Genomic DNA, 22,951 nt, shown 5'->3' on the forward strand with positions numbered 1-22,951 from the left:
CTGGGTGGCAGAGTGAGCTAAAGAACGGTGATAGATTAAACCCAGATCAGTTGACTGGGGGGGAGTGTTTGAATTGTCAATGCTCCGTCCATCACCCCCTTTGGTTTTTCTTTGTTCGCCCTAAGTTGTCAGGGTTTGCTCAGACGTGAGTCCCTTGCTCACTTTGCCACTGGTTTCTAGCAAGCCCGGCTGAAAACGGCTGTAATGGCAGAAACCGATCCTGGGAAGCTTGATTCCGGTCCAGGGAAGACATGGCTTGGCAGTTCGGGCTGGACTGTTCCCATGAGGCACAGGGTCAGACTGATTTGCATATGGCCATGTCTGAACTGGGGTTGCGGAGTGAGCTAAAGAACGGTGATGGATTAAACCCAGATCAGTTGACTGGGGGGGAGTGTTTGTATTGTCAACGCTCCACCCATCACCCCCTTTGGTTTTTCTTTGTTCGCCCTAAGTTGGCAGGGTATGCTCAGACATGAGTCCCTTGCTCACTTTGCCACTGGTTTTTAGCAAGCCCGGCTGAAAACGGCTGTAATGCCAGGAACCGGTCCTGGGACGCTTGATTCCGGTCCAGGGAAGACATGGCTTGGCTGTTCGGGCTGGACTGTTCCCATGAGGCACAGGGTCAGACTGATTTGCATATGGCCATGTCTGAACTGGGGTGGCGGAGTGAGCTAAAGAACAGTGATGGATTAAACCCAGATCAGTTGCCTGGGGGGGAGTGTTTGTATTGTCAACGCTCCGTCCATCACCCCCTTTGGTTTTTCTTTTTTCGCCCTAAGTTGGCAGGGTATGCTCAGACGTGAGTCCCTTGCTCACTTTGCCACTGGTTTCTAGCAAGCCCGGCTGAAAACGGCTGTAATGCCAGAAACCGGTGCTGGGAAGCTTGATTCCGGTCCAGGGAAGACATGGCTTGGCAGTTTGGGCTGGACTGTTCCCATGAGGCACAGGGTCAGACTGATTTGTATATGGCCATGTCTGAACTGGGGTGGCCGAGTGAGCTAAAGAACGGTGATGGATTAAACCCAGATCAGTTGACTGGGGGGGAGTGATTGTATTGTCAACGCTCCGTCCATCACCCCCTTTGGTTTTTCTTTGTTCGCCCTAAGTTGGCAGGGTATACTCAGACATGAGTCCCTTGCTCACTTTGCCACTGGTTTCTAGCAAGCTCGGCTGAAAACGGCTGTAATGCCAGATACCGGTCCTGGGAAGCTTGATTCTGGTCCAGGGAAGACATGGCTTGGCAGTTCGGGCTGGACTGGTCCCATGAGGCACAGGGTTAGACTGATTTGCATATGGCCATGTCTGAACTGGTGTGGAGGAGTGAGCTAAAGAACGGTGATGGATTAAACTAATCATGGGCGAAATTTGCGAATTTGTGTTCCGCATATTCGCAGATTTCCCAGCGAAATAGCAAAATAAAGGCGAATTCGCAAATTTTACCGCGAAATCGCGGATTTTTGGACGATTTGCCCTGGAGTACTTTCCACTGGCTAATCCAGTAAGTGTTCCCTCATTGGGTAAATGTATAGTGCTTTTGCTACACTGCATCTGCGTAAAGGGCCAGAAGAGGTGTCTCCAGTGACCATGTGTACCTGTAACACAGGCACAGGCACACATGGTCACTGGAGACACATCTTCAGGCCCTTTACGCAGCTACAGTGTAGTAAAAGCACTATGGGGCAGATTTACAAGCCGCTTGCTCCTTTTTTACGCCGCAGTTGCGTCACTCTTGTGACGCAGCGGCAGCACAAAAGATGCGCCATGGTGCTGGGTATTAACAACGTGACGCATCTGAGAGCTGCGTCACGTTGTAAAGCCCTGCGCCATCAGAAGGCGTTCTGGTGCAGGGGAGGGCGTTCCTGCGCAGGAGCGCCTCCTAAAAGTGGCTGAGTGAAATCTACAAGAGGTCACTCAGTCACTTTTAGGCCAATGCTGCATCAAAACCCTGCGCCTGCTTGAAGCAGGCACAAGGTTTGACGCAGCATTGGGAGATAGGGCCCCCCAGAGCATTGCTGGAGCTGCGTCCAGCAATGCTGAGATATGCGTCACGTTGTAAAGCCCTGCGCCATCAGGAGGCGCTCCAGCGCAGGGGAGGGCGTTCCTGCGCAGGAACGCCTCCTAAAAGTGGCTGAGTGAAATCTACAAGATTTCAATCAGTCACTTTTAGGCCAATGCTGCGTCAAAACCCTGCGCCTGCTTGAAGCAGGCGCAAGGCTTGATGCAGCATTGGGGAGATAGGGCCCCCCAGAGCATTGCTGGAGCTGCGTTGCGCTTGCGACGCAGCTCCAGCAATGCGCTGCTTTTACGGCACAGATGCGTGACGCATCTGTGCCATTTTTACCACATGGTGAGCCGCATTGTAAATGCGGCGGACCATGGGTGACGGAGCTGCGGCGCACAATAACTGGCACATCTGATGTAAATAATTAATTTACTCTCTTAATTTCTATGCAGATAAGTACTTAATCAATAATAACTCAATCGAAATGAAGGAAAACAGAGTCCGTGGTGTAAGAGTTTCTAAGGGTTTTATTCCTCATAAAGGAATCAGGATATCATGTTCTGACCACCACACAGGATGTCAGAAGGGATAGATGAGCGCGCTGTCGTTTATTGACAATACATAGCTTATATACTTGATTTACATCATAATGTTCAATGTAAGAGGCGTAACAGCTGAGAGAAGACAAGATAACAGTATACACGTGGTGCTAGTACATCATCAAGAGGCGTAAACTAGGCGTGAACTAGGGTGTGTGCTAGAAACGTTACTGATAGGTGACGCAAGTGGGTGGCACCAAGGGGTGGTGCTAACAGAATGTTGCAATGTCAGCAGAAATCGGAAGCTTGGATGCGCGCGCAGCTGCATGACGTGTGATAGACGGGGTGCAGGGGACTTGACATTTACACTGGCGGAAAGAGACAGAAGTCTGGCATGTCAGATCAACTTGTGCTTCTATCATATCTGATATCTGATGTTTAGGAACTAAGCTATCTGGGCAGAAAGGTCTCTAGAGCAGAAGCTATTCTATACTTGCTGTGAGTGCGTGTATAAGCGCCTGAGTGTCTGTATGAGAAGCGTGGGGGCATGGGGCCTTCCATGGAAGCATGGCAACAGAGGCTATGAATTACTTGCATAAAGACAGGTCGGCCCTTTAGCCCTGTAGCTGAGGAAGGATGTTTACTGAAGCTAGCAGGCTGGAATGTATCTTCGGGGAGGAAAACAGATAACTCGAAGATTATAGTCAATCTTGGCAGGCAGCAGGCTGAGCTGAGCACGGAGGGCCGCGCTAGAAGTAAGTCAGAGTTCACGGGTACGGGGGCTGCTTGGGCAGAGGCCCTCGCAGTCAGAAGCCAGAAAAGAGGCTCGGTGGCAGAGATTCAGGGCCTATTTTCAGCCAGGCTGAAAAACGTAGGAGTACACTTCAAAAAGACGTTGGCATAGCATACTTAGGAACGGACCATCAAACCCATTCATGGTGGGTCTGAAAGAGGACAAGTTAACGTTGGACGCAAATGTATTTGCGTCTTCATAGCTGGTACAGGAGGGAAGTTACATGCACTTTTAACTCGTACATGGAGTCGGTGGGGTACTCGCTAGGGAACACAACATGACCATAAAATTTATATTACCTCATTCCCTCCTTGTTCCCTACGGACCCTTCATGATATATCGATCCTCATAAATCGATCAGTTTGTTCTTGTAACATTATATGTTCGTCTTTCTTTCTTTGACTGTTTGAGAGGCAACTGGAATGCTCAATGCAGGATGTGGCACACAGTCCACATATCGCTGGCCCACACTGCAGGCACAGGCAACAACTGAATACTATAACAAGGCCAATGCCTAGGAAGGATAAGATCTTCCATCCCCAAGCTGTTAACGTAGTCCAGAACCAACCGGACCAAGTCCAGGTGCCTGGATTCTGATGTATCTGATTTGCAATTTTATGTAAACGGGTGATAGCTTGATAGACAGATGGTGCGTTTTGTGGAATGAAAACACAGCAACTTGACCCGATGACCTTACAGGCTCCACCTCTATCTGCCAAGATGACGTCAATCACAAGGCGATTTTGAAGGACAACAGTCCGTATAGCAGACTGCTCCTCTGTTAAGTTACCTAGAGCGGAGGCAGTTTCGTTCACTACTGCTTCGAGTGTTCTCGTTAATCTGCGTATTAATTTACTGTTTTGGACAGGCCCTAGGAAGAAAAAGAATCCTTTATTGAAATCAGTGTACTGTTCCCATGCCGTTTCTGTGTAGTCGACAAGGGGAATATCTCTTTTGGGTCTATTCGGTGCTAGATTCGTATTTCTATGGTAATCAGGGGGAGCTAGAAAAACAGGTGGCAGGAGGAAGGCAATGTAACAGGTACCATCCCAATCTGGAGGCAAACGTATGTATGCGGTATGACCACAAACAAAGTAGGAATGACTGATAGCTTTAAAGGACGATTTACCATGGTCACTGAACTCGACCACAGTAGTGCATTTACTATGACCTACGTGTACTGAACCTTTCTTGCTAACACATAATTCACCTGTGACTGGTAGTACTAACATATGGGGCAGAACTGGAGCAGTTTCAGATTCAACAGTGAGGATCATAAGGCTAATTGTGTAATTACCTAATCCATATACTTCATTTTCTAGATCAGTTCCTATTCGAGTGGGAAGTCCCTCTTTATCAGGATAACAGACGTTGAGCAGGACTAAGTTCAAGTTTCCCCAAACCCAGCCCCCATCGAAAACAGCAATATCAGGATCTAAAGAATTAATTATTTTGAACCATGCTCCACAGGAGCCATTGTGAGTGAATGGGTACGGAAAGAGAGGCAAAGCTCCCTTGTAATTCTGGTAGGGAGGGAGTCGGCCACATATCCAACAGTCTGTAGCATTATTTGTCTGATGGGAATGGTGTAACATACTAATGAATGTATTGTTGCGCAGCGCAAGTCTGTAAGAGAGTTCATGTGCGGGAAGTTCACTAAAAGTGTGTTCAGCAGAGACATTGTAAGCAGATTGTTCACGCCTGAAAATAGGCCAGTACATAGGAAGCAGAATGCTGGCAATAATAATTAGAATACTCAGAATAAACATGATTATTAGTGTCACTATGCAGTGACTACGAAGTGATTTGCAATATGTTCTTCTCTTTTCCTCTCTCTCTCTAACTCGATCTAGGGGATACATGTCAGAAACTATTTAACCGATTCACCTAGGGGAGGACTTAAACAATTAAACTGTCTGACTTGCTAGATCGAAGCTTCATACGGTAAAGTTCTTGAGGAGTCTTTTCTCTTTTAGGCACAGTAACGTCTTGTGCTTCAACACAGTCTTTGGTGGGGGTGGACGAGTCAGAGTCCTGTTTCAGTCCGTTTTTTAGTTCATTGCATAGTTTGATGTGACTCGTGTGGACCCACCCCTTTCTCCCCTCGATTTTCACGGCGGTCCTGGTGGTAAGCAGAACGGTCTTTGGAGACTTCCAGCGGGGCTCCAGCGGACTTTTCCGGTCGAAATTCCGGACGAGTACCAGGTCCCCTGGACGGACCTCATGCGCCTTTACATCGGTGTTGTCAGGGAAGGCTGCGGCAACCTGTGAACGACATGATTGGAGTGCAGACATCAAGGAGGCAAGGTAATCTGTCAACATGTTACAATCAATATCAGTGATCTTTTTCGGAACGGGCGTCCCCCACATATTCGGCGGTCTGCCAAAGACCACTTCGTACGGGGATAGCCCTGATCTCGAGTGGGCGACCATTCTCATGTAGAATAGTGCCACGGGCAGGGCGACTATCCAGTCGACCCCTTTTTCCTGACAGATCTTGGCAAGACGGATTTTTAGTGTCTGATTATGCCTTTCTACAAGGCCAGCTGCTTCGGGATGTCGGACACAGTGGAACCTCCACTGATATCCTAGCAAGAGGGAAACTTGTCTCATCAGCTCGGACGAGAACGGCTGTCCGTTATCTGAATACACGACACGGGGCAAACCGTACCGTGGGAAGAATTCACGAACCAACTGTCTGGCAGTGGTCGGAGCAGTGTAGTCTGGGACTGGGTATGCTTCGGTCCAGCGGGACAGAGCACAAACAATTACAAGGACATACTTAAATCCTCTACAGCTATTCATCTGGATATAATCCATCTGGAGGACTTCAAAAGGGTGATCGGGAGGATGAAATCCACCTTGCTCAACAGGGACACTTTTACCTGGATTGAACTGACAACAGATCATGCAAGTACGCACTTTCTGTTTTGCTGCTGCTCGTAAGTGTTTGTTGTACCAGAGATTCTGTAAACTGTCTAACATGGCTTTCTCTCCAAGATGGGCAGGACTATGTGCTGTATTTATCATGACTTGAACCATTGAGTCGGGGAGAAACCATATAGATTTTCCCTTCGTCACCCAACCTTGATCTGTCTGAATCCCTCCTAGTTCAGTCCATTTCTTTATCTCCTCTGGAGTAGCATGTGTCTGGATATCAATTACATCTAGGGCGGGATCTCTAACTGCCATACACTGGGTCTGGACTATTGTCTTTGTCACATCAGTAGTCTGGGTGTGAGTCAGTGCTGTATGTTTTGCTGTCTGGTCTGCCAGGTCGTTACCCTGGGAAACAGAATCTGTGACTTTAGTATGTGCCTTACACTTCATGACTGATATGCCCGAGGGCAAATGTATTGCTTCTAACAGTGCTTGAATGAGGGGGCCATGTTGGATCTTGGCCCCATGGGAAGTCAGAAAACCTCGTTCTTGCCAGAGGACTCCGAAGTCGTGTACAACTCCGAAGGCATAGCGGGAATCTGTGTATATGTTAACATTTCTGTTCTTGGCTAGAATACAGGCTCGAGTCAGAGCGATGAGCTCTGCCGCTTGAGCAGACAGTGTGTCAATACGATGTGTTTCTTTAATTTCAGTTTCAGTGGTCACGGCGTACGCGGCCACTAATTCTCCTGTACTTGTTCTCATGCATGAACCATCCACATAAAGTGTCAGGTCTGGATTTGTCAATGGGACATCTGTTAAGTCTCGTCTAGGCTTAGTTACTGCATTAATTATTTCTATACAATCATGCGGAGCTGGATCTGTCATAACTGTAGGTAACAGTGTTGCTGGGTTCAGGATGCTGCAACGTCTGATTTCTATGTGTGGCTGGAATAGTGTTAATTCATAACCTGTCAGTCGTGCTATAGTTAAGTGTTGAGTCTGGGTTCTGTTTAACAAAACCTCTACAGAATGTGGTACTTGAACTGTTAACTGATGACCTAAAACAATTGAATCACTTTGTCTTATTGCTAACGCTGTTGCTGCTACTGACTTTAAGCACGCAGGGAGTGCTTGAGCTACTGAATCCAATGTACTAGAAAAATAAGCACAAGGCTTATGTGAACCTGCTTGGTCTTGAGTGAGGACAGACAACGCTGTGCCATCACGTTCTGTAACAAAAAGTGTAAACGGTTTGCTGTAACATGGTGTCGCTAAAACTGGTGCTTGGCATAAAACTTTCTTTAATTCTTCAAAAGCTTGTGTGTGTTCCTGAGTCCAAGGGAGGACAGTCGAAGTCGCTGCCTCCTGTGTCGTTAACTGGATGAGTGGTTTAGCTAGAAATGCATACTGGGGAATCCATTGTCTGCAGTACGAGGTGAGGCCTATGAAGGCCCGCACTTCCTTTTGTGTCTTGGGTTGCGGCATGTTCACAATTAACTGAATGCGATCGGGAGTGAGCTGTCTCCCCACTTTGGACAGCAAGTGACCCAAGTACACAACTTGCTGAACACAGAATTGTAGCTTCGAAGGAGACACCTTGTGTCCCTTGTCGGCCAGGAAATGTAAAACTGTCAGTGATGCTTTTTCACATTCGGGCTCACTTCGTGCGGTGATCAGCAGATCATCGACGTATTGTAGTAAAGCGGTGTTAACTGGCATTTGAATACAATCTAGTTGTCTTTTCAGTGCTTGACTATAGATGCTGGGGCTTTCTGTGAATCCTTGAGGTGCGCGCGAAAATTTGAAACTGCGTCCATTTAAACAGAATCCGAAGAGATATTGGCTCTCTGGATCAATAGGCACGCTGAAGAAGGCGTTCTTGAGATCAATTACAGTAAAGAACGTTGCTTCTGAATCAATAGCAGTCAAGAGAGATGATATATCGGGGACCACAGGATACTGTGGGATAATGCATTTATTCAATTCTCGAAGATCAATCACCAGCCGATATACTGGCGGTGCATTGGGATCAGTACGTTTAAGAATCGGAATGATGGGTGAGTTACAGATATTGGAGTCGGTCTCGACGACCACTCCTTGGGCAATGAGCTCTTCAATGATTTTCAGTAAAGCCGCTACAGCATCGGGTGGTAACTTGTATTGTCTGATTCTGGGTAATACAACACCTGCCTTGAGGGTAACGCGGTATGGTGTAATGTGCATACATCCTACATCAGTTGGGCCTTTTGCCCACAAGTAATCAGGTACATTTTTCAATCTGACGTCAAACTCACGAAGGACGTAATGACCCTTGAAATCCCGCAGAAAGAGTCTAACCCCCTCCGGGGAGCAGCAGATTATAGCTCCTAGAGCCTTCAGTGTTTTAATTCCTAACAGATTTTCCGGACATGATTTTGTTAGTAACAGGTCTGTAACGCGTGATAATGGACCCACAGCCAGGGGAACTGGTTCTGATACTTCATTTACAATAGGTTGTCCTGAAAAACCAAGGGAAACATTTTGTGAGCCTGAGAGGGGTGCCCCTGGAACTTCGTCATGACTTATTGTAGTGCGACTTGCCCCTGTGTCAATTAAAAACTTTCTATCTTTCCCCAATACTTGACTGTGTACATAAGGACCTTCTTGATCTACAGGAATCTCGATAAGAGGCAAGCCACCTTCCCTCTCTAGGCTGTTTCATGTATATCGGGAATATTCGGGGTAAGCAGACTGGGCATACTGGTACATCTGTTGTGAGACTTGCTGAGTTGCAGCAATGGGCTGTGGCTGTGGTACTGCTACGGTCTGTGCTGTCTGTGCAGATGCATGCATGGGCTGTGTATTCTGTGTAGACTGATGCTGGTTATGGTCTTGTCTAGGCGGATGCGGTCTCTCTTTAGTTTTACCTGTCGCTATGTTATGTTTCAGAACTGCACATTCGTGTACGTAGTGACCTGGCTGCTTGCAATAATTGCATGTCCCTTTAACAGGAGCTGCAGCGTGACTTGTCTGGGTCGTACCTTTCCTGTGACTGTCGGATGGGACCGTCTGGGCTACTAACATTTTCATTTTCGTGTCTTTCATGCGCTTCTGTTCCTGATCTTGTTCTTCCCTAATTCTATTCTGGTGATATTGTAACATTTGTAACATCTGGGATGGCGTATTTGCTTGCCATGTACTCTCGACTTTATACACTCTATTTTTAACTAACGGTAGGGAATTCTCGACTAACTTTGATACAAAAAGATGTGGGTACGACTCGCTACTTGGCTGGAGGCCACTATTGATAATAAAACATTTCTCGAATCTTGAATAAAAGTCGCTAGTATCTTCATCATGTTTCTGTTTACAGGACGAGATTGCATCCCAATCCTCCTTTCTAGTTGTCAATAATCTGGGCAGGACCTGTACTATCAAACCTGGTAATGCTTTAGTTTTGTCCCCAAGGCCTAACCCTGGAACCCGTTTTTTCTCTTCGTCTTCTATTTCTGCCCAGGCAATCTTTGTGTCTCCCACCTCCCATTCCTTTTCCTTTAATTTCTCGAATATACCCGTAGGCAATAATACTTTCAACATTTTCATGATATCATCATATGTGTAGTCCCCCATTAATAACATGTCTTTAAGCTCTCTATGGAAACCTGCAGGGTCTTTATCATGGCATGGTACTAATTTCTTCATTTCTAACAGTTCTAATTTAGTCAGAGGCGTGTGCACATACACGCGTTTCAAAACCTTGTCCTCACCCATAACAGGGTGTACTTCTCGTAAGGGGTTCTGACTTTCAATACCACCCCCGCACTGCATATGGTACATTTTCCTTTCTGGAGGTGGGGCGGGGACATATTCAGGACTTACAAAGGTATCATATCTGCGTCGTTGTTCTAGAATTATTTGAACTAATTTAGTGCTTAGGCCTCTCCATCTATCCATCAGTAGTGCTTCTAGTGTCTCATGTAAGGGACCTGGATCGGAATAATGTTTTCTGTACTTAATGAGAAGGTGCTGAATCATATATACCCCTGCTAATTTCTGTTCGTCGGGGGAGAGGTTCAGAAATGTCTGTGCTACGGTGTCATCATTATATATGTCTGCATTTTCGGCCCATGATACCGCTGATCGGGCTAATTCTTGTTCATCCATAGAATTGAGTACATGGTACCCCACTCGATCTCGAAGCCGTTTATCAGTTTCCTGGAACTGATGCTCAGCAGAATTCGGATTCGTTAAGGCAGAGAAGAAAACTCTCTTGCTTTCTGGACGGATACCCTTCCTAAGATAAGTTCCCTTACCTACATATGCTATAGTGCTTGTAGTCGGTTCTAGTTCTTCAGATTCTTCTTCCTCCTCGGAGGGAACCTTTTCTTTCTCTTTCTCGTGTACTGCTATCACTGCTTTCTTAATCTTTTTATACATGGCCTCTATGCAATTTTGTCTGTCATGTTTTCCATCAGCTATATTTTGACCCCACTTGTTCAATGCATCTAATTCACTCTGATCTGTTCCGGGCCTGTCTCGTTCTCTTATTAGACAATTTATGAAAAATCGTAGTATCAGTGCTTGCATGTTAACTTTCTGTTTCTCCAGGGCATCCTTAATACTGTCGGGGTCCTTTCCCGTTTGAATGAACTCATATATTCTATCTAGGCGCTCCTTCATTCCTGCATAACATAACAAACTATCAGTAGCAGATCTTAACCGTAAAGACGCTAATATCATTAAGTCGTCCTGTCCAGGTTCTGGATCATATCTACAAACTGACATATTTTCTTTTAGTGCATCAAGACGGGATGAATTAGAAGAACGGGGGGATCTGTGCGTAAGAGGACTCTGCATACCTCTGAGATTTAATCTGTGAGTCGGTGGCGGGGTCTGGAGACCCGCGGTCGCACCTCCTGAAGCGGAAACTTGGGCATTATCTCTGTGTGTAGTCAGTATCTGAATTTGTCTTTTAGTAGGATCTGATTGAAGTGGTTTCGGCAGATCAGTTTTAGGTGAGGGAAGTGGCGGAGCTGGCGGAACGGAACTAGTCTTTTTCGGTGTCGGCTGAGAGTGATCTTGGGGGGCAGTACCACCCCCGGCCCTGTCAGTAGGCAGGGCACGAACAGGCAGATTGGTGTAAGCTGGCGCTACATCTTCGAGATATGAATTTAGGAATATGTCTTTAGTAGTCTTATGCATTACTTTAGTTGGAACTAATGGTGACGGCAAATTTTTCGGTATTTCTGAAATGGCGTCAGGGGTACCATCGGCCAAAAGATACATGTTGTTCACTTTGCCATTTTGGATACGATCTATTTGTTCTACTTTTACTCGAATTCCCTCAGTAACTAATTCGTTTTCTTGGGCCTTTTCTGATTCTTTAAGCCTGTCTTCTCTACGGAGTGCTCTATCAGCACGCTTACGTGATTCCTTACGCCAAAATTCTATGGCGTCTTTCTGAGATTGTCTAGCTTTCTTTTTCCGTAATATTTCTTCTACCTTTATGATGCACTCGGCATCCCATGTTCCGTTAACTGGCCATCGGTATCTTTCCTCTAGGTGCTTGGTATAATCTGTCCATAACTCTAGATACAAGATGGCGTCTATGCCATGCTTATTATACATGAAATTACCTGGAGTGTCCCTAGGGGGGATTGGAATCTCTTCCTCTAACATCCCTTTCCTAGTTCCTATCTGCTTTAATTTGTTAAAAAACGGCATTGTGCCTACTTGATACTGAAATGCTTGATCCTTAATACTTAATTTCGCCTGTAACTATGTAAACAAAAAAAACACAATAGTGCACAAAAACAATCACATTCATACCACGACATTAATCACATGAAACATTTAAAGACATAGCTAACTTCCCCCTACTCTGAATGTACCGCTCAACGATACAGATACACTGCTGTAACAGTGCAGAAATTCGGAATACTTTATATACTGCTAAACAGTACAGATACACTGCCTAAAAACAGTGCAGACCGGACTTGCGTACCCAAACCCGTCTAGATACGACCCAGCAATGGTACTCACCGGGAAGCACGGAAAACAGAAGGCCTCGGAAAACTCGACTGGACTCGACTCGGAACTTCGGAAAACTTCGGAAAACTTCGGAAAACTTCGGAAAACTTCGGAAAACTTCGGAAAACTGGTGGGCCTCTTCACACCTCGGACCTTGCTTCCTTCGGCTGGGCTCTGGTCGGGATCCTCCGCACTCCTCACCGCCTCGTCTGGGCACTGATCGCAGTCTTCGTCACCTCCGTGTGTCAGAGGGGGATGCAGGAAATCCTGCCAGTACACGTGTGGTCCGTCTAACTGATGGCAGGGGACACGGATTGCAACGCACCTTCCGGCGCGTGAGGTGGGGGAGGGTCCCTATTCGGGCGCCAAAATGATGTAAATAATTAATTTACTCTCTTAATTTCTATGCAGATAAGTACTTAATCAATAATAACTCAATCGAAATGAAGGAAAACAGAGTCCGTGGTGTAAGAGTTTCTAAGGGTTTTATTCCTCATAAAGGAATCAGGATATCATGTTCTGACCACCACACAGGATGTCAGAAGGGATAGATGAGCGCGCTGTCGTTTATTGACAATACATAGCTTATATACTTGATTTACATCATAATGTTCAATGTAAGAGGCGTAACAGCTGAGAGAAGACAAGATAACAGTATACACGTGGTGCTAGTACATCATCAAGAGGCGTAAACTAGGCGTGAACTAGGGTGTGTGCTAGAAACGTTACTGATAGGTGACGCAAGTGGGTGGCACCAAGGGGTGGTGCTAACAGAATGTTGCAATGTCAGCAGAAATCGGAAGCTTGGATGCGCGCGCAGCTGCATGACGTGTGATAGACGGGGTGCAGGGGACTTGACATTTACACTGGCGGAAAGAGACAGAAGTCTGGCATGTCAGATCAACTTGTGCTTCTATCATATCTGATATCTGATGTTTAGGAACTAAGCTATCTGGGCAGAAAGGTCTCTAGAGCAGAAGCTATTCTATACTTGCTGTGAGTGCGTGTATAAGCGCCTGAGTGTCTGTATGAGAAGCGTGGGGGCATGGGGCCTTCCATGGAAGCATGGCAACAGAGGCTATGAATTACTTGCATAAAGACAGGTCGGCCCTTTAGCCCTGTAGCTGAGGAAGGATGTTTACTGAAGCTAGCAGGCTGGAATGTATCTTCGGGGAGGAAAACAGATAACTCGAAGATTATAGTCAATCTTGGCAGGCAGCAGGCTGAGCTGAGCACGGAGGGCCGCGCTAGAAGTAAGTCAGAGTTCACGGGTACGGGGGCTGCTTGGGCAGAGGCCCTCGCAGTCAGAAGCCAGAAAAGAGGCTCGGTGGCAGAGATTCAGGGCCTATTTTCAGCCAGGCTGAAAAACGTAGGAGTACACTTCAAAAAGACGTTGGCATAGCATACTTAGGAACGGACCATCAAACCCATTCATGGTGGGTCTGAAAGAGGACAAGTTAACGTTGGACGCAAATGTATTTGCGTCTTCATAGCTGGTACAGGAGGGAAGTTACATGCACTTTTAACTCGTACATGGAGTCGGTGGGGTACTCGCTAGGGAACACAACATGACCATAAAATTTATATTACCTCACATCCCTGGGGATGCGCAGTTATTGTGAATCTGCCCCTATACATTTAGCCAAAGAGGGAGCACTTACTGATTAGACAGTAGAAAGTACTCCAGTTGAGTAGAGGTATTGCACAAAACGGTGGCATCTTCGTGGACAAACACGCAGGGCGGGATTCATTCTGCCTCTTGTTAGACTCATTTTTTGTGCCCTTCTGCCCTTTGTTAGGCTCGTTTTTCCCTTGTTTTTCTGCCCTTCTGCCCTCTGTTAGACTCGCTTTTCTCTTGTTTTTCTGCCCTTCTGCCCCCTGTTAGACTCGTTTTTTGTGCCCTTCTGCCTTCTGTTACACTCATTTTTCCCTTGTTTTTCTGCCCTTTGTTAGACTTGTTTTTTGTGCCCTTCTGCCCTCTGTTATTCCCTTGTTTTTCTGCCCTTCTGCCCTCTGTTACACTCGTTTTTTGTGCCATTCTGTCCTCTGTTAGACTCGTTTTTGTGCCTTTCTGCCCCCTGTTAGACTAGTTTTTTGTGCCCTTCTGCCCGCTGTTAAACTCGTTTTTCCCTTGTTTTTCTGCCCTTCTGCCCTTTGTTAGACTGCTTTTTGTGCCTTTCTGCCCTCTGCATCACCACATCATCACTCAGCGCTACCCAAGCATCACTCAGCACCACCACATTATCACTCAGCACCACCACATTTTCACTCAGCACCACCACAGCACCACTCAGCACCACCACAGCATCACTCTGCACCACCACAGCATCACTCAGCACCACTGCAGCACCACTCAGCGCCACCACAGCATCACTCAGCGCCACCACAGCATCACTCAGCGCTACCACATTATCACTCAGCACCAGCTCAGCACCACTCAGCACCACCACAGCATCACTCAGCACCACCACAGCATCACTCAGCACCACCACAGCACCACTCAGCACCACCACAGCACCACTCAGCGCCACCACAGCATCACTCAGAACCAAAACAGCATCACTCAGCACCACCACATTATCACTCAGCACCACAACAGCATCACTCAGCACCACCACAGCATCACTCAGCACCACCACAGCACCACTCAGCACGACCCCAGCCTCACTCAGCACCATCCCAGGATCACTCAGCACCACCACAGCACCACTCAGCATCACCACAGCACCACTCAGCACCACAACAGCACCACTCAGCGCCACCCCAGCATCAATCTGCGCAACCATTCAACAACAACTAGTTCAAATATGTTCTCTCAATGTTTCAAGCTTTATTACAAATGTCACAAAAAGATGTTAATATTTGACTTCTGTTCTTGGATTTTCGTCACAATAAAATACACTGAACATAATCTTCACAAAAGTTATTTACAAAAGTTTAAGCTATTGCCATTATAAATTAAAATCACTTTTATTTAAGTATTAATTATTTAAAAAAATTAAAAGCCATTGTAATTTGTAATATCAATACATCTAAGTCACGTAAATACAAAACATGTTGCATTACAAATGCCATAGGTGTCACATTTGCGAAAGTTATAACTATTGGCATTGTAAATGACAAATCTATTAATTTAGCTATTTTCAAAACAAACACATAAATAAAAAAAATTGTAATTTACAAGACCAAGAGCTCAAACTTTCCTAATGCGAGACCTATTGCATTGCAAATGCTTGTTTTTATATCTGTCAGTGCTTCCTGTTTAGGTTTAATTTTCGTGACAGGCGCCTCATTGCCTACTTGTAACTATTCTCTGACCCTGCTTCAAGGGTCAGAGCAGGGTCAGAGAATAGTTGCAAGTAGGCAATGAGGCGCCAGGAAGCACTTACAGGCTTACAGCAGCAGGTGCCCAAGTTGAAGTTAATTTCTTTGTAACCCTTTTGTAAAAGGTTACAAAAAATTAGCTTCAACTTTTGCACCTGCTGCTGTAACCCTGTAAGTGCTTGGCTGAAAATTCGTCCCCGCTGATTTGCGGATTTTACCGCGATTTCGCGAGATTCGCGGATCGCGAAATCGCGGAAAATCCGCAAATTCCGCGAGCGGAACGAATTCTCAGCCCATGCTTGGAATAAACCCAGTCAGTTGACTGGGGGGGGAGTGTTTGTATTGTCAACGCTCCGTCCATCACCCCCTTTGGTTTTTCTTTGTTCGCCCTAAGTTGGCAGGGTATGCTCAGACGTGAGTCTCTTGCTCACTTTGACACTGGTTTCTAGCAAGCCCGGCTGAAAACGGCTGTAATGCCAGAAACCAGTCCTGGGAAGCTTGATTCCAGTCCAGGGAAGACATGGCTTGGCAGTTTGGGCTGGACTGTTCCCATGAGGCACAGGGTCAGACTGATTTGCATATGGCCATGTCTAAACTGGGGTGGCGGAGTGAGCTAAAGAACGGTGATGGATTAAACCCAGATCAGTTGACTGGGGGAGAGTGTTTGTATTGTCAACGCTCCGTCCATCACACCCTTTGGTTTTTCTTTGTTCACCCTAAGTTGGCAGGGTATGCTCAGACGTGAGTCTCTTGCTCACTTTGCCACTGGTTTCCAGCAAGCCTGGCTGAAAACGGCTGTAATGCCAGAAACCAGTCCTGGGAAGCTTGATTCCAGTCCAGGGAACTGAAAGAAAAATGAGGTTTTGAGCGCACTGCTTATTTTATTGACGTGTTGTATTCTGCTTTATGGTTTGTGCCTTTTATCAGTTTTAGCGTGCAGTCAGGGCGGCGTCTCTTGCCTTCGGACACCCACTGTATAATCCAAAACGTTGTGCTTCCCACTGAAAAAGTGGAAGCATCCCCTAGCGCACAGCTGTTAAATCCAAAGTTCCTCAAAAGTTCAAAACAAATTTTTGACTGTTTGTATGTTTCTTTATTTTTCAAAGAATATCATATTTGATTAAATTCATCAACTTTTTCTTATGGATGCATTTTTTACTTAAGTCCAATGCATTTCGGTCATTTAGACCTTCATCTGGGACCACATGAGCTGAAACAAGGTATAACAGAAAAAACGTGTCACAACAATCATTCTACATAAAAATCATACTACATAGAAAGATAACTTAATACATACTCAATAATCATAGTGACTAATTGTGAAATACACCCCAGTGCGTGAACCAGCTTCTGTGTAATGGTGACAATTTATCGCAAAAAACGCCCATGTGGGCACTCACATTTCTAGTATTAGCCAGCGTCTCGTATCTTATGCTCGTGGTCGCATGGATAAAACTGTCAAGAAGAATATATGAATAACTTCAACATAAAGTCCACGTTCGTGATTCTAAATGCTCAAAAACTACATAAATTCCCACTCGACGAGTGATTAACAAGTTATTCACTTACTTACACGACGCAAAAAACAGCGTCTTCTCTCTCCTAGTCTCGAATAACCAGCTCGGTCAATCTCCCGGCATCCATTAGACGCCGGACCTATCCGTATCCATATAGCTCTCACTGCGCTAATAGTAGTTCACACAGTTACTGTGATTGGGCGATTCCCGGTCATGTGATCGGGATATCGTCCAATCCCAATCTATTACTAGTTCAAAGGCGAGTTAATAAAACATTTCAAAGCGTCAATATCAACTTAGACAGTATCTGATTTCATTAGAATGAGAACGCTTTGATAATGCATAAAATGGTGGAGATAACAATAACATAAATCATCTTAGATGTTAAGCAAAAAATCAGAAAACAAAAATCAGAAATAGATGGCTTTTGCATCCTCCAGTGTAGGTAAGGCAAAGCACAAAAAATGTGCTTAATTCAACATATTATCCAGTTCATAAATAGCACATAAATTCTATCCGATCATTGAGTCCACAAGGCTTATGGGTATTCAACAGGTACATCCAGCTGTTCTCCCTTTGTAGGAGAAACCTGTTGTTATCACGACCTTCTCTTTTTTCAATTACTTCCAAGATCGTAAATTGAAGTTGGGAAATATTATGTTTAGCTTCATTGAAATGTACTGCTATTGTAGACTTGGCATTAGCCGTTCTTATATTTGATTTGTGTTCATTTAGTCGTGTTTTAATTTTTCTGGTTGTTTTTCCCACATATGCCTTCCCGCATGGACATTTAAGCATGTAGATAGCATTGCTCGTGTCACAAGTAGCGTTGACCTGTAATTTTATATTGTGACCCTTCATAGGGTGTGTAATCGTGTTTCCTTTTATGATATTATTGCAGTGGCCACACTGCAAACATGGTCTTGTTCCTCTGTATATCTCATTTTTAGAAGTCTTCTGTTTCAACAGTTCTCCTAGATTTTTACTGCGGGTAAATGCAAAGATTGGCTGTTGTTCAAAGCTGGGTTTGAAGTCAATTTCCGCTCTAAGGATACTCCAGTGTGCTCTTATGATTTTTTTAAATCTGTAACTCATGGTTGAGTATTTTGATACCACTGTCATTCTTTCCTGTTTGTTCTTAGTTTGTGTTTTCAAAAGGTCTATCCTCGGTATCTTTTTCACTTTTTCAATTGATTGTTCAATGAGAGTATTAGGATATCCTCTTTTTCGAAACCTGTCACCCATCGTTTTCAAAGTAAAATCAACTTTGTTCTCCTCTGAAGTGATTCTTTTGGCTCTCATCATTTGAGATATTGGAAGATTGTTTTTTAGTGATTCTTGATGAAAGCTTTGGAAGTGAACTGTGTTATTTCTGTCAGTTGATTTTCTATGCATTTCCGTTTCAATTTTTCTGTCTTTTAGATTGACTCGCACATCCAGGAATGTTATTGTAGATTTAGAAGTTTCCCATGTCAGTTGAATTCTGTCGTGTTTCTGGTTCAATTCCGTTAAAGCAAGTTGTAATCTGTCTTCTGTATTCTTCCATATTAAAAATATATCGTCTATGTAACGGACGAATATTTTCAGATTGTTTGTCCATGTTGGGTTGTTTAGTATATGCTCTTCTTCATAAGCCTTCATGTATAAATTCGCATATACAGGGGCCGCACAATTGCCCATCGATGTTCCGACTAGTTGTTGGTACCAATCATCATTAACCTTGAAGTAACTGTGGTATAGCGTAAAGATTATTAGTTCTAGAAGAAAAATTTGCATGGATTTTTCATGATCAGTTGCCAGGATAGCTTGTTCCATTGCTTCGATGCCACTGCCGTGGGGTATCGAAGTATATAGAGACTTCACATCCGCTGTGCAAAGAATCAGTTCCTCGTCATCTTTGAGTTCCAACTGGTTTAGCTTGATCAAAAAGTCGGTGGAATCTCTGATATATGTAGTCATGTTTTGGACTGAAGGTTGCATGTATTTATCGATAAATTTCCCTGTGGCTTCATGTATGCTGTTTTTTGTAGATACAATGGGACGCAATGGAGGGTCCATTAAGTTTTTATGCACCTTAGGTATCATGTAGAACATAGGACTGTTAGGATTTTCTTTCAGCAGAAATTTCTTCGTTTTGTCATTTATAGTACCATTCTCCCTTGCCTTGTTGACTATGTCAGACAGTTTTTTGGTATATTCTTTTGTAGGGTTTGAGTTCAATTTAGAATAGGTATTGGAATCAGCTAAATGTTCTTCGACCTTTTGTTGGTACATCGTAGCTTGCATTATAACAAGGGCTCCGCCTTTATCAGCCTTAGTACATATTATCTCTTTGTTATCAGCAAGTTTTTTTAAAGTATCCAAATCTTTATTGGTTAGGTTTCTACGAGGTCTTCTTTCAAACTTTATTTTGTTCAAGTCTTGCTTCACCATGGTTTCAAATAAGTCAAGGGTTTTATGACTTGATGGTGCCATAAACGTACTTCTGGTTCGTAATCCTTTTAATTGATCCTGTTCAGTTGCCATGGGTTTATCCACTACATGGTCAAAAAAGTAACGTAACCTTAGTTTTCGCATCAGTTTGAAAAAACTAATTTCCAACTCCTACATGATACCTAAGGTGCATAAAAACTTAATGGACCCTCCATTGCGTCCCATTGTATCTACAAAAAACAGCATACATGAAGCCACAGGGAAATTTATCGATAAATACATGCAACCTTCAGTCCAAAACATGACTACATATATCAGAGATTCCACCGACTTTTTGATCAAGCTAAACCAGTTGGAACTCAAAGATGACGAGGAACTGATTCTTTGCACAGCGGATGTGAAGTCTCTATATACTTCGATACCCCACGGCAGTGGCATCGAAGCAATGGAACAAGCTATCCTGGCAACTGATCATGAAAAATCCATGCAAATTTTTCTTCTAGAACTAATAATCTTTACGCTATACCACAGTTACTTCAAGGTTAATGATGATTGGTACCAACAACTAGTCGGAACATCGATGGGCAATTGTGCGGCCCCTGTATATGCGAATTTATACATGAAGGCTTATGAAGAAGAGCATATACTAAACAACCCAACATGGACAAACAATCTGAAAATATTCGTCCGTTACATAGACGATATATTTTTAATATGGAAGAATACAGAAGACAGATTACAACTTGCTTTAACGGAATTGAACCAGAAACACGACAGAATTCAACTGACATGGGAAACTTCTAAATCTACAATAACATTCCTGGATGTGCGAGTCAATCTAAAAGACAGAAAAATTGAAACGGAAATGCATAGAAAGTCAACTGACAGAAATAACACAGTTCACTTCCAAAGCTTTCATCAAGAATCACTAAAAAACAATCTTCCAATATCTCAAATGATGAGAGCCAAAAGAATCACTTCAGAGGAGAACAAAGTTGATTTTACTTTGAAAACGATGGGTGACAGGTTTCGAAAAAGAGGATATCCTAATACTCTCATTGAACAATCAATTGAAAAAGTGAAAAAGATACCGAGGATAGACCTTTTGAAAACACAAACTAAGAACAAACAGGAAAGAATGACAGTGGTATCAAAATACTCAACCATGAGTTACAGATTTAAAAAAATCATAAGAGCACACTGGAGTATCCTTAGAGCGGAAATTGACTTCAAACCCAGCTTTGAACAACAGCCAATCTTTGCATTTACCCGCAGTAAAAATCTAGGAGAACTGTTGAAACAGAAGACTTCTAAAAATGAGATATACAGAGGAACAAGACCATGTTTGCAGTGTGGCCACTGCAATAATATCATAAAAGGAAACACGATTACACACCCTATGAAGGGTCACAATATAAAATTACAGGTCAACGCTACTTGTGACACGAGCAATGCTATCTACATGCTTAAATGTCCATGCGGGAAGGCATATGTGGGAAAAACAACCAGAAAAATTAAAACACGACTAAATGAACACAAATCAAATATAAGAACGGCTAATGCCAAGTCTACAATAGCAGTACATTTCAATGAAGCTAAACATAATATTTCCCAACTTCAATTTACGATCTTGGAAGTAATTGAAAAAAGAGAAGGTCGTGATAACAACAGGTTTCTCCTACAAAGGGAGAACAGCTGGATGTACCTGTTGAATACCCATAAGCCTTGTGGACTCAATGATCGGATAGAATTTATGTGCTATTTATGAACTGGATAATATGTTGAATTAAGCACATTTTTTGTGCTTTGCCTTACCTACACTGGAGGATGCAAAAGCCATCTATTTCTGATTTTTGTTTTCTGATTTTTTGCTTAACATCTAAGATGATTTATGTTATTGTTATCTCCACCATTTTATGCATTATCAAAGCGTTCTCATTCTAATGAAATCAGATACTGTCTAAGTTGATATTGACGCTTTGAAATGTTTTATTAACTCGCCTTTGAACTAGTAATAGATTGGGATTGGACGATATCCCGATCACATGACCGGGAATCGCCCAATCACAGTAACTGTGTGAACTACTATTAGCGCAGTGAGAGCTATATGGATACGGATAGGTCCGGCGTCTAATGGATGCCGGGAGATTGACCGAGCTGGTTATTCGAGACTAGGAGAGAGAAGACGCTGTTTTTTGCGTCGTGTAAGTAAGTGAATAACTTGTTAATCACTCGTCGAGTGGGAATTTATGTAGTTTTTGAGCATTTAGAATCACGAACGTGGACTTTATGTTGAAGTTATTCATATATTCTTCTTGACAGTTTTATCCATGCGACCACGAGCATAAGATACGAGACGCTGGCTAATACTAGAAATGTGAGTGCCCACATGGGCGTTTTTTGCGATAAATTGTCACCATTACACAGAAGCTGGTTCACGCACTGGGGTGTATTTCACAATTAGTCACTATGATTATTGAGTATGTATTAAGTTATCTTTCTATGTAGTATGATTTTTATGTAGAATGATTGTTGTGACACGTTTTTTCTGTTATACCTTGTTTCAGCTCATGTGGTCCCAGATGAAGGTCTAAATGACCGAAATGCATTGGACTTAAGTAAAAAATGCATCCATAAGAAAAAGTTGATGAATTTAATCAAATATGATATTCTTTGAAAAATAAAGAAACATACAAACAGTCAAAAATTTGTTTTGAACTTTTGAGGAACTTTGGATTTAACAGCTGTGCGCTAGGGGATGCTCCAGTCCAGGGAAGACATGGCTTGGCAGTTTGGGCTGGACTGTTCCCATGAGGCACAGGGTCAGACTGATTTGCATATGGCCATGTCGGAACTGGGGTGGCGGAGTGAGCTAAAGAACGCTGATGGTTTAAACCCAGATCAGTTGACTGGGGGGAGTGTTTGTATTGTCAACGCTCCGTCCATCACCCCCTTTTGGTTTTTCTTCATTTTTCGCCATTGAGTCATGCAATAGTTATCATTGTTCATTCTGACATTTCTTGGGGGTTCGCAATCAGGTCGGATCTGTCTCTAAACAAATGTCGGGCGATATTCAACCCCTTCCCTCTCCCCCCAAGATGACTTTCCACCAATAGTCTGCCCAAATCAGCAAAAAAGTAGATTTACCATTGGGTGAGAAGATGGATCCCAGAATTATTTGAGAGGAATGAATGGGAAGCTTGACGAAGATGTATCACCCTTCCAAGTCAGGCCATGAATTTTCAAATCTGAGCATCCAAACTCTTATGGCGCAAAATCACTTTCCTTCCTTTTCTTTAAGATTACCATTGTGGCACTGAAGACTATCCAGATCAAGTCACATTGGAGTTTTGAGGATTCTTCTTCTAACAGATGGGTTCCTTGGAAAAAAGCTACATCCGGCTATTTGAAAGCGAAATAAGTAAAACTTATCTTCTGTTTGATGTAGCTA

The sequence above is a fragment of the Lissotriton vulgaris genome, chromosome 3_1 (genome assembly GCF_964263255.1).
Source record: "Lissotriton vulgaris chromosome 3_1, aLisVul1.2, whole genome shotgun sequence".
In the NCBI taxonomy this organism is placed as follows: Eukaryota; Metazoa; Chordata; class Amphibia; order Caudata; family Salamandridae; genus Lissotriton; species Lissotriton vulgaris.